Source organism: Triticum dicoccoides, chromosome 5B (genome assembly GCF_002162155.2).
Source record: "Triticum dicoccoides isolate Atlit2015 ecotype Zavitan chromosome 5B, WEW_v2.0, whole genome shotgun sequence".
NCBI lineage: Eukaryota > Viridiplantae > Streptophyta > Magnoliopsida > Poales > Poaceae > Triticum > Triticum dicoccoides.
This window is the reverse complement of record NC_041389.1, coordinates 556,127,764-556,139,016: the sequence shown is the minus strand read 5'-3', so window position 1 is coordinate 556,139,016 and position 11,253 is coordinate 556,127,764.

Sequence of the window (11,253 nt, the reverse complement as noted above, 5' to 3'; positions counted from 1 at the left end):
GACAATCTACCACGGGGAGTGTGAAAATAGCTGGAAACGTATTCTCCTGGCAGGGACGCGCTGCATGTATTTAGAGGCCGAAGTCAATCAGATATATATGGTTCGTTGGAGTCTAGATTGATCTTAACGTGGATACAAAACACTAACAGACTAGATTGAGATCAATCCTAACTTGCCCAACACGTTTACAACAAACACACACATGCAATCCTCTACTACACGGTTTATACAACACCATGACAATACAATGTTTAACACTCCCCCTCAATCACAACTTATCTAGGCTGAGATTGCGTCGAAAAACCTCTAGCTGACGTACTGTATGAGATTTAGTAATCCATCTGCCACTTGATCACCAGTCGGTATGGACCTGATATTTAACAACTTGTTGGCTACCCTTTCTCGAACAAAGTGATAGTCAATTTCAGTATGCTTTGTCCTAGCATGAAATATAGGATTTGCAGACAAATAAGTGGCACCAAGATTACACACCATAGAAAAGCTGACGTTGGATGACTAATACCCAACCCTGTCAAAAGATTCTGAACCCAAATAATTTCAGCAGTAGCATTAGCAAGTGCTTTATATTAAGCTTCTGTACTGGAACGTGACACAATGGCATGTTTGCGAGCGTGCCAAGACACCAAGTTACTTTCAAGAAACACTGCAAAACCACCTGTCGATCTTCTATCATCAGGGCATCCTGTCCAGTCTGCATCTGAAAAGGCACTTACCAACATAGAATCTGACTTCCCAATTCTAAGCCCATGAGTGGGCGTTCCTTCCAAGTAACGAAGAATACGTTTGACAGATGTCAAATATACAGTAGTAGGAGCATGCAAGAATTGACAAACCTTGTTCATCGAGAAAGAAATATCTGATATAGTTAAAGTCAAATACTGCAAGGCGCCTACTATACTTCTGTACTTGGTAGAATCCTCCCCTCCAAGAGGTTCACCATCATTGAGATATAATTTTTCTGATGTTGGTAGGGGTGTGGCAACCGGTTGCAACCCTTCATACCCATACGTGTAAGCAAATCTAGTAAGATTTTTCCTTGTGACAACAAAATACCATTCTTGACAGATGTAACCTCAATACCCGGAAAGTAATGCAGATCCCCTAAATCCTTAAGGGCAAAATCCATGACGTTGCTTAAATCCCTTTGCAACTAAATGTGTCTTATACCTGTCAGTACTGCCATTAGACTTCCTCTTTACTTTATACACCCACTTACAATCAATAACATTTTTACCTTCCTGGAACATGTTAAATTTATCGTGGGTAACGGGACTGCGGTCCGTTTCTGGTTGGACTGGTGGTCTGGGGATGCCCCCCTAGTTGTTAGTTTTCCGGTTTTGTTCTCTTATTGCCCTAAACCTGATATCTCCATCGCGGAGGTGGCGGCAAATAACTGGGATCTGGCCTTTCGTCGTTCCCTGTCTCCTGAAGAGTTGGAAGACTGGCAAAGTCTCTCTGCCCTCTTCCCTGTGATCTCGGAGTCTTCTGACACTGTGGTTTGGCCTCATTCGGCCTCTGGCAGGTTTTCGGTTAAGTCGTTGTACTCTAGGCTTATCGGTGGTACCCCTTCGAGCAGATTTTCTTGTGTCTGGAATTCCAAAGTCCCTCCTAAGATTAAAATCTTCCTTTGGCAAGCTTTTCGTGGCCGCCTCCCGGCGGCCAACCAGATTAAAAAGCGCAATGGGCCAGGCTTAGAGTTTTGTCATTTATGTGGTGCCTTGGAAAACTCGAAACACATTTTTTTTTCATTGCGTGCTGGCTAAGTTGGTTTGGAGTTGTGTTAGATCTTGGCTTCAGGTTTCTTGGAACCCTTCCTCATTCTCTGAGCTTAGAAACCTAGCCAAAGTTTTGGTTGGGGTTACCAAGAGGGTGTTCTGGGTCGGCCTGGGTGCCTTATGCTGGGCTCTTTGGACTATTAGGAACAAATTTACTATTGAACATATCTTCCCATCTAAGCCGGCTGACGTTCTTTTCAAATCATGTATACTATTGCAGCAGTGGAGATCATTGACTAAGGATGAAGATCGGGATGCCCTGGACTTGCTCATCGCCAAAATCCGGGCTTCGGCATCCCACATCTCCGGGCTGGACCCCGTCGTCTAATCAGGGTGTCGCTGTTATCGTAATTTGGTTCTAATCTTCTCCCTCCCGGCCTGCGCGCCGTGTATGGCAGGTTGCATGTATCCATTTCTTTTGTGTGCTGGTCCGAAACTTCTGTTCGGTGTACTGCGATGTTTCGCCTGTTGGTTTCGTTCTTGTTCGGGTCTGTGACGCTGTCGTGTGGCTTTATTTATAAAGTCGGGCTATGGCTTTTTCTCTAAAAATAACATTTTTACCTTTACTTGGTGGAACCAAATGCCAAGTTTTATTTTTTAATAGTGCACTGTACTCAAGAGTTCATGGCTTGTTTTCATCGCATGTTTGTCATATATGTACGCAGAGAAAACAACCTGGTGTTGCACACACACGCGATGGATAGCTAAATAGGACTAGGGCTCGTACATAATTCGATCTTACACAATTAATCCGTGCTTAATTCCATCACAAGTAACACCGCACACAAGTCTAACTGCCTTACTACCGGCCGACTCGGACTAGCTGTCAGCCGGTTCTTATATACAAGGAGCTGCCAGCCTACAGCAGCACACAACCAGCGATCCACGCGAGACACAACTGTCGTGGTTCTAAGTTTGTCAGTAGAAAAGGGATAGGTATGGAGAGGCAACATCTTAACTATGGCAAAGATGTACACACGAGGTTTACGAGTTCAGGCCCTTCTCGAAGAAAGTAATAGCCCTACATCTCGGTGCCCGGAGGCGGTCGATTGGATTATGTGTGTGATGTTTACAGAGGATGCGAACCCTTGTGTCAGAGGAGGGGGTGGCTTATATAAAGTGCGCCAGGACCTCAGCCCGTCTCCATTACAAGGGAACTAATGTGCATAAAGTAAGGGGCGTTACTGGTAACGTCAGCATTAAGTACTCTTAATGCTCATGAAGGCTAAGAAGTAAATATCTGGCCGTTGTGTGCTCCTCCGACTCCCGGTCTTCGATGTGGTCGAGTGACCTTCCTTATGGTCGAGTGACGGTAGGTAGTAACCGTTAAGTGATGTGACCGTCGAGTGGATTGCACTCGACGTACTTGGCTGGCGCTCTTCTGTTGACTCTTGGTCTTTTCGTCTTTCAAGGTAGTGACCTTGGGTAGGACATATAGGTCGTGCCTATGACCCTACCCCGGGTCTGTATCCTCGTCAGTAGCCCCCGAATGGATTAAGGCGTGAGAGGAAAGTAAGACAAAGTTGGACCTGTCCCGAGATTTGTATGTCCGCGAGTGTTTTCTGCTAGACCGAACGTCTGCATTGGTACTTCGGTGTTGAGTCGGTTGCCTTGATCCATTCAGAGAGCCGTCGATTGAATTGATGACCTCGTGTGTCGAGTGTTGCGTTGGAGTGCGAGATCTCGGGCGCGATTGCCCGCGGGGGATCCCGGATTCCGTGGGATACGAAATTTCGGGGAGCGCGTGTGCAGGAGGGCGCCGAAAAAAGGGGCCCCGGATAAGCGGCGACGCCTTGATCATCGCCCCGCATTTTTCGCCATGTTCATTGTGCGCAAATGTAGCAGGATTTGACGGGATTGCTCGGCCCCACGCGTCAGTCACTCGGAAGTGATCCTTTATAAGGCGACAGGGCCGGGGCGCTTGCACTGTGCACGCCTGCCTCTTCTTCTTTCTTCTCTGTTCCTCCGCCGCGTCAAGCGCCTCCGCCTTTGATACCGCCGCTTTCTCACCATGGTGAAGGACAAGACGGCGGCGCTAGAGCACGCTAAGAAGGCGACGGGGGCGGCGAAGGGCAAGAAACCGAGCCATGGATCGTCGTTGCGCTCGGGGTTGCCGCCGGGTTGGATCCAAGGTGATTGGATCCGGTCTTCGATCCGGCAGGAGGATCTGGCCGACCTGGAGGAGTCCGGGCTGATTGCAAAGGGGGCGACGAGGCTGCCGAAGGGGGAGACGGAGCCACAACCTCGACCGGGTGACTGTGTCTTGCTTGCCACTCATGTCGACCGGGGCTTCTCGCTTCCTCCGCACCCTTTCTTCCGTGGGTTTCTGAACTTCTTCGGGGCACAGCTCCACCACTTTTCCCCCAACACCATCACGTATCTAGCCGCGTTTGTGTCGATGTGCGAGAACTTTTTAGGGTGTCGACCGCATTGGGGTCTCTTCAAACACATCTTCACCATTCGTTCTCAGTCGGTGAAAAAGGCGAAGTCGAGTGACTCGAAGACCCACGTTATCCAGATGTGCGGTAGCCTAGGTATCCAAAAGAGGAATAGGAGTGCTTTTCCCGCTGTGACCCTTCCTGAATCCGTTAGGGGTTGGCAATCATCCTGGTTCTACTGCCAGGACGTTGCGGCTCCAGGTCAGTCGACCGGTCTTCCTCCTTTTTCATTCGACCACGTCCAGACCCCCGCTCCACTGAAGGTTACTGCTGCTGAGACCATGGAGACAAAGATGTTAGTAGACCGAGTGGTCCAGCTCATCAATGATGGTGTCACTGGCTTGGACTTGCTGGAGGTGTTCCTCAGTCGGCGTATCCAGCCTCTTCAGGCTCGTGATCACCCGATGTGGTTGTACTCCGGACTGGACGACACTGCTCGGGTCCATCCAGAAGAAGTGTCGCTCGACACCGTGGCCTTGTGGTTGAAGGGTATCACGGGCAATCAAGACAACCCTAGAGGATCCAGGCGAGTTGTCCCTTTCGGGAGTGACAACCCACCCGACAAGGTACATGTTCCGCTCCGACTGTTTTCCACTTGCGTTCCGACTGTACTCGATGTTGGCTGAATCTTTTTTTGATCAATTTGTTTTGCAGGTATTCACTGAGATGCACTCAATGCCCAACGACGAACAGGCCTTGGTGCCAGACCAGGAGGGGGAGGGTAGCACGGAGGAGAGTGGAGAGTGGGAATCCCCGAATGAAGAGGAGGAGGAGGAGAGCAAGGAATCGGACGAGGAGGAAGAGGTCGACTCGCTGCCGCGCTTCGAGCGTCGATCCAAGCAGCAACACAATCCATCCGGCGGTCGTGTGAAGAGTGTGGCTCCGAGTGCCACCACCCAGAAACACACTCGGACGTCGACTCTGGAGCCGACGGAGAATGTGGCTAAGCAGCCTAAAGTCGCCCCCTCCAAGACCCGAAAGACATTGCCGCGAATCAAGATGGACGTCCCCGTCGCCTCAGGGTGGGTATCTTGTTTGCGTTTCTGTAAGTCGACTGAAGGTTCTCTCGATCCGACTGACTAATTCTTGTGTCCTTCTAGCCCCGCCTCTGCTGCCACTGACATGGACGTTAACAAGGCACCAGAAGACGAAGAAGCCACCTCAGGAGCTGGTAAGTTCATCCAACCCAGTCCTGTTTAACTGAGTGGGACGTCGATTGACTGAAAATTTGATACTTCTCTTCTTATGTAGCTCCGCAAGACATCGTTGTGCTTCCTGATGACGAGGAAGAAGAAGTGCCTCTACAGGAGAGGAATAAGAAGAGTGGAGGTTCGAGCAGAAGGAGACTTGAAGTCCAAATCCCTCAGTCGACACTGGCACCTCAGGCGATAGCTCGGACTAACGTCACATTTGCTAACCCGTTGACGACTGATCGTCCGTCGGGGTCGACTGCACAGACGCCTGCTGCACCGGCGCAACTCCACTCATCCGACCCGGCCACTACTTTGACCCCTCTGGAGCCATCCCTCTTTGCTACATATCAAACTCCAGACGACTCGCCGAGTGCCGCTAGGGAAGCTCTTCGCCAGGAGAATCTTGTCATGGAGCAGGTGAAAGTGATGCATGAAGCTAGTCAGATAGATTACAATGCCAGCACTGCCCTTCAGACCAATGTCCAGGTCAGTAAACTTCTCACTGAACTTTTGAACGTTGCTTTATATATGATCACCCACTGGGTGTTCCTTCGTTTAGAACTCAAGAAATCTTCGATTTTGCACTTTCCGAATCAGTGGGGGCACGTCGAGTGCACCCACTGGGTGTAGTCCCCGAGACCATGGTCGGTTGCTGGCAGTCGACTGAGGTCTGATGAGTATCGATCTGATCCAATGGGGGCATGCTAAGTGCACCCACTGGGTGTAGTCCCCGAGACTACTGTTGAATATTTGATTCGGCAGTAGTCTTAGAGTAAATCTTTTCCTTCACTGTTGCTTATATGTGTCGACTGACATGTGTGTCTTTCTGGCTGCAGAGGTCTTGTGATCTTGGAGCTCGTCTCACCAAATTAAAGAAGAAGCATATCAGTGTTGAACTTGACCTCGAACTTGCGAAGAAGAATCTGAAGAAAGCTCAAGAAGAAACAGCCATCATGGGAGGTAATCACTCGGCCATTTTGTCTACTTTGTAGCTTCACGCTCGCCCTGGTTTTTCTTTCAGTCTCTTTGAACCGAGTGAATTCACACAAACATATGTGCGTAGTGAAAATCGCCAACTTCAGTCCCGTCTGAAGAGTGTTGTTTCTTTAGAGAGGATTGTCGGTGTCAAAACCGGCGGATCTCGGGTAGGGGGTCCCGAACTGTGCGTCTAGGCGGATGGTAACAGGAGACAAGGGACACGATGTTTTACCCAGGTTCGGGCCCTCTTGATGGAGGTAAAACCCTACGTCCTGCTTGATTGATATTGATATTGTGGATGTTTACAAGAGTGGATCTACCACGAGATCAAGGAGGCTAAACCCTAGAAGCTAGCCTATGGTATGATTGTAATGGTTGTTGTTGTGTCCTACGGACTAGAGCCATCCAGTTTATATAGACACCGGAGAGGGCTAGGGTTACATAGAGTCGGTTACAATGGTAGGAGATCTACATATCCGTATCGCCAAGCTTGCCCTCCACGCCAAGGAAAGTCCCATCCGGACACGGGACGAAGTCTTCAATCTTGTATCTTCATAGTATTGGAGTCCGGTCGATGATGATAGTCCGGCCGGTGATAGTTTGGCTGATGATGGTAGTCCGGCTATCCGGACACCCCCTAATCCAGGACTCCCTCAGTAGCCCCCGAACCAGGCTTCAATGACGATAAGTCCAGCGTGTGTATAGTCTTCGGCGTTGCAAGGCGGGTTCTCCTTCAAGTTCCATGTACCTGCCGAACAGTGTCCGGATTCCTCATCAATGTTGCGCGTCTTGGCTTCCATGCCCAATAATGGTCTTCTTCCACGCATCGCACGAATGCGAAAAGCCAGGGTGTCTTTTATGTTTTACCCCCTAGTTGTGCGAATAATCTGCCTATAAGAGAGGCAAGAATCCAGATCCAAATCACCATCTTCCTCCCGCGAATACTCATCAAAGCGCTTTCGACCAAGAATCCATTCCATCATGGACCGTCAACGCGGCTCCTCTTCTCGCGCTCCCAGCCCTTTGCCGGGAGATTGGAGGAGATGCTCTGTTCCACACAACGATCTGGTGAAGCTCCAAGCGGGGGGATATCTCCCTCCGGCCTTCATGGTTCCGGTTCGAGCCGGGCTGGCCACCTACAAAGGTGGGAAGCAGGCGGAGGCTACCCCAAGTCCCAACAAAGGGGAGCGGGTATGCTTCGTCCCCTATCTGATAAGGGGGCTCGGATTTCCTGTACATACATTCCTCCGCGGGCTCCTGGAGTTCTACGAACTCCAGCTTCATCACCTCACGCCCGCCTCAATCCTGCATATTGCGGGTTACGTAGCTCTTTGCGAGCTGTTCCTGGGCGTCGAGCCCCATTTCGCGCTGTGGAAGAGGTTGTTCTGTCTTGTGCCCCGCTCTCACGAGGGGTCCATATATCAAGTGGGCGACGCCGAAATATGGCACATTGCCGGGACCGGATATCCATCCGGAACCCCTAAGAAGGCGTCCGAAGACTGGCCTTCCGAATGGTTTTATATAGAAGACGCTCCGCTGCCGGACCCTGTTCGGATCAGCCTCCCGGAGTTCAGCAATGCTCCTCTGAAGAAACGCCTTAGTTGGCGTCCGCGGAGCCCCCAACTGGAGGAAGACAAGAGCGTCCATCATTTGATGGGCCGAATAAGGTTACTGGCCCATTCCGGGTTGACCATGATTGGAGTCATGGCAACATGCATTATGCGGGGGGTGCAGCCACTACAATACAGGGGCCACCCCATGTGGGATTTCAACGGGGAGGACGATGCCACCCGTCACGGCCGCCAAGGGCCGGATTCGGTCGAAGACCTGGTGACGATCCTGACCGGCCTGTATAAGGGGGAGAAGGAGGATTTCCTTCGGACGAACCCGTTAAATGGGTTCTCCATGAATAATCCCCGGCCTTGGGTAAGCGAACACTCTGCATGCCCGACCCATGCTTTTTGAAACTTAAGTTTCTTATATTGTGTTCTTCTTTCGACGCAGGAGCTGCGCTGGATCGTGGAGGACATGCTAAGTCCAGCTCCGCAACCCGAGGATCCAGAGAGATCCCGGGATCCGGCCTCCGAAGAGGATCCGGACATAATGGTGGAGCTAATCGACGGGGTGTTCCACTAGCTCAGCATGGACAATGCTTTAGTTGCCATCACGGCTGACTATCCCGGACTATATCCGGCTTCCCAGGTGATTGCGAACGAAGTCCTGACACCATCATTTCTTCCTTGCTTATTTCTGACAACCGTATATGATGGCGCTGTGCAGGAGGCGCCCCTAGGGCTAGAAGCCGAGCCCGCGGTGGCTGACCAGCAAAGGTCAGTCCAGACCAGTAGGCGGAAGAGGAGCGCGGCGCGGACTGAAACGTCACCGCAAAGGTATAGCTCACAATTCATTATTTAGAGCAACGTTCCTAGGAAGCGTTTGAGTGCTCATGACATTTATAGGAGGAAGAGCGCCCGCCGGACTGCGGGCGCAGAGATTGCCAATCCGGCCTCTACTAGCCAAGCTCCAGCGCCTGGTCCGGAGGGGAAGGCGAGCGCAAGGCGCGAGCCGGATGCTCCTCCAACGGAGGATGCCGACAGACTGTCCGCCACCAAGTCTGAGGTGGAGAGCACCATGAACCATAGGCGCCGCCGGACAGTATTTCGTGACGTGTGCTTCTCCCCTAAGGCGTTGGACGCCTTTAACGCAGGGGGCGCGCACCTCCGTGCCGCTTAAGATGGTTTGACCAGAGCCACGGAGCAGTATGTAAAAGACATACGGGTAAGAGAATTTAATAGTTATATATGCCAGTAGCCCCCGAGACTTAAAGTAGTTATATTAACTGATTTGAGGATCATATGAAACGCAGGGTCTTACCGAGAAGAATACCCAACTGTCTCAGGAGCTGCAAGAGTGTAAGGCTCAACTTGGGGCCGCACTCGCTGCCGCAGGAGGAAACACAGGGACCTCTCTTGGTAACACATTATTTAAAAAGATAAGTAGTGTTTGGCCTGTGCGCAAGTCTGATAATGACGTTGTAGGTGCTGCTGGACAAAATCCGGACAGGCAAGAACTTCTGCGCTAGCTGAAGGCCGGCGAGAGGGTGCTGCATAAGGTGCAGCACGAAAGGAACAAGCTTCAGGATGCCCATGCCCAGCTTGGAGAAGAGCTGAAAGGCGTGCGGGACGAGCTGTCTGGCTCCGTTCAGGAGAATCAGCGGCTTCGTCGCGGCATCTATAGTAAGTGCTTGAGCGAACTCCTTTGAAAAGAAGAGTTCGACGAGGAAGTCAATTGACAAAATATGTCTGTAGGTATACTCACATGTCGCCCTGCAGAGGAGATGCCCGTATCAACGGGTGATCAACTTCCCGAATTGTTGCAACTGATCGAACGAGTTCGGCAGGCAATGAGCGGCGTCATCCAGGCTTTACGGCCAGCCTTTTCCTTACCCGAGGGTCTCGGGGAGCTTGCGGAGAAGCTTCAGGGAGTGCGGCAGCGCTTCCATTTATGGAAGATTTCGGCCTGCCGCCAAGGTGCCAGGGAGGCCTGGGCCATGGTAAAGACGTGGTACAAGAAGGCGGATCCCAACCACATGGCCGAGGTCGGACCTATGGGGCCCGATGGGAAGGAGATACCTGTAAGTTTAGTATACGGCCAAGTAGAGTTGGCCGCTAAGTTTTCCCAATAGGACTGTAAATTAGACAGCCTGTTAGACGAGATTGAGGAAGAATACAGTCAATCAATTTGACAATGTATTATAAAATGACATGTAAAATGCCTTCTAGCTGGATTCTAGATCGTTTGTCTTTGCCGACCTTTTCGCTTCGACCTCGGGACCCTAGAGTCCGGAGTGTGTCCGAATACCTTCTCGGTTATGAAACAACCGGGGTATGCATGGAGACCAGGCGTAGGGGTCATTAGTGCTTTATCAGACAAGTGCCCAACTAGTTATGTTATATTACATGGTTAGTAAGAAACATCTTCCAGGGAGAATAGTTCTGTTAAGGGTTCCTTTCCTCTGGGGGTGGCATGCCCTAAAGTGCATGTCCGGACTGCGAAAAAAGCAGAAAAACATCTGGGGGCAGATAAATAAGTAGGTAAAATCATCTTTCAAGTCACCGACCGAATATTCCCTTAAGAATGCTTTATTTCGGCTTCACCCAGTCTGAGGTACACATCCGGCTGACCCGGCAGTAACAATCGCAGAGGTGCTCCCTTTACCTCCTAGCCGAACAATCGGGAACGTAGGGGTAAGCACAGGAGCCAGGAAACCCAGCTTGGCCAAAACTTAAGTCATATCGATGCATATAATGGCGAATAAAAGGTACATGTGGAAGCTTGACACATGTGCTGGGCATAAAGCCCTTATAATTTAAGCTTCTGGTAAAGAAGCCCCCAGGTATAATGAGTGCGGATGGCACATCAAGTGTGTGCGAACAATACGCAAGTAGGCCCTTAAGGGCTTTTTGATAGGAGATTAAGAGAAGAAAGAGAAATAAAAGACAGCTGAAGTATAAAAAATTTGAGCAGGGGAAGAGGACGAACTCTTAGTCCGGCGCTAGGCATAGAATCTTCGGAGGCGGGCTGCGTTCCATGGGTTCGGCTCGAGTCGGTTATCCGACGCATTTCGTAGACGGTACGCTCCGCCGGTCAGGACTTGATCGATAATGAAGGGCCCCTCCCATTTGGGCTTGAGCTTGTCCTTTTTCTTGTCCGGCAGGCGTAGAACTAGTTCGCCAACATTGTAAGTCTTGGCCCGTACTTCTCTGCTTTGATATCTTCGAGCCTGTTGCTGATAGAATGCGGAACGAGCTTTGGCAACGTCGCGTTCTTCCTCCAATGCGTCCAAGC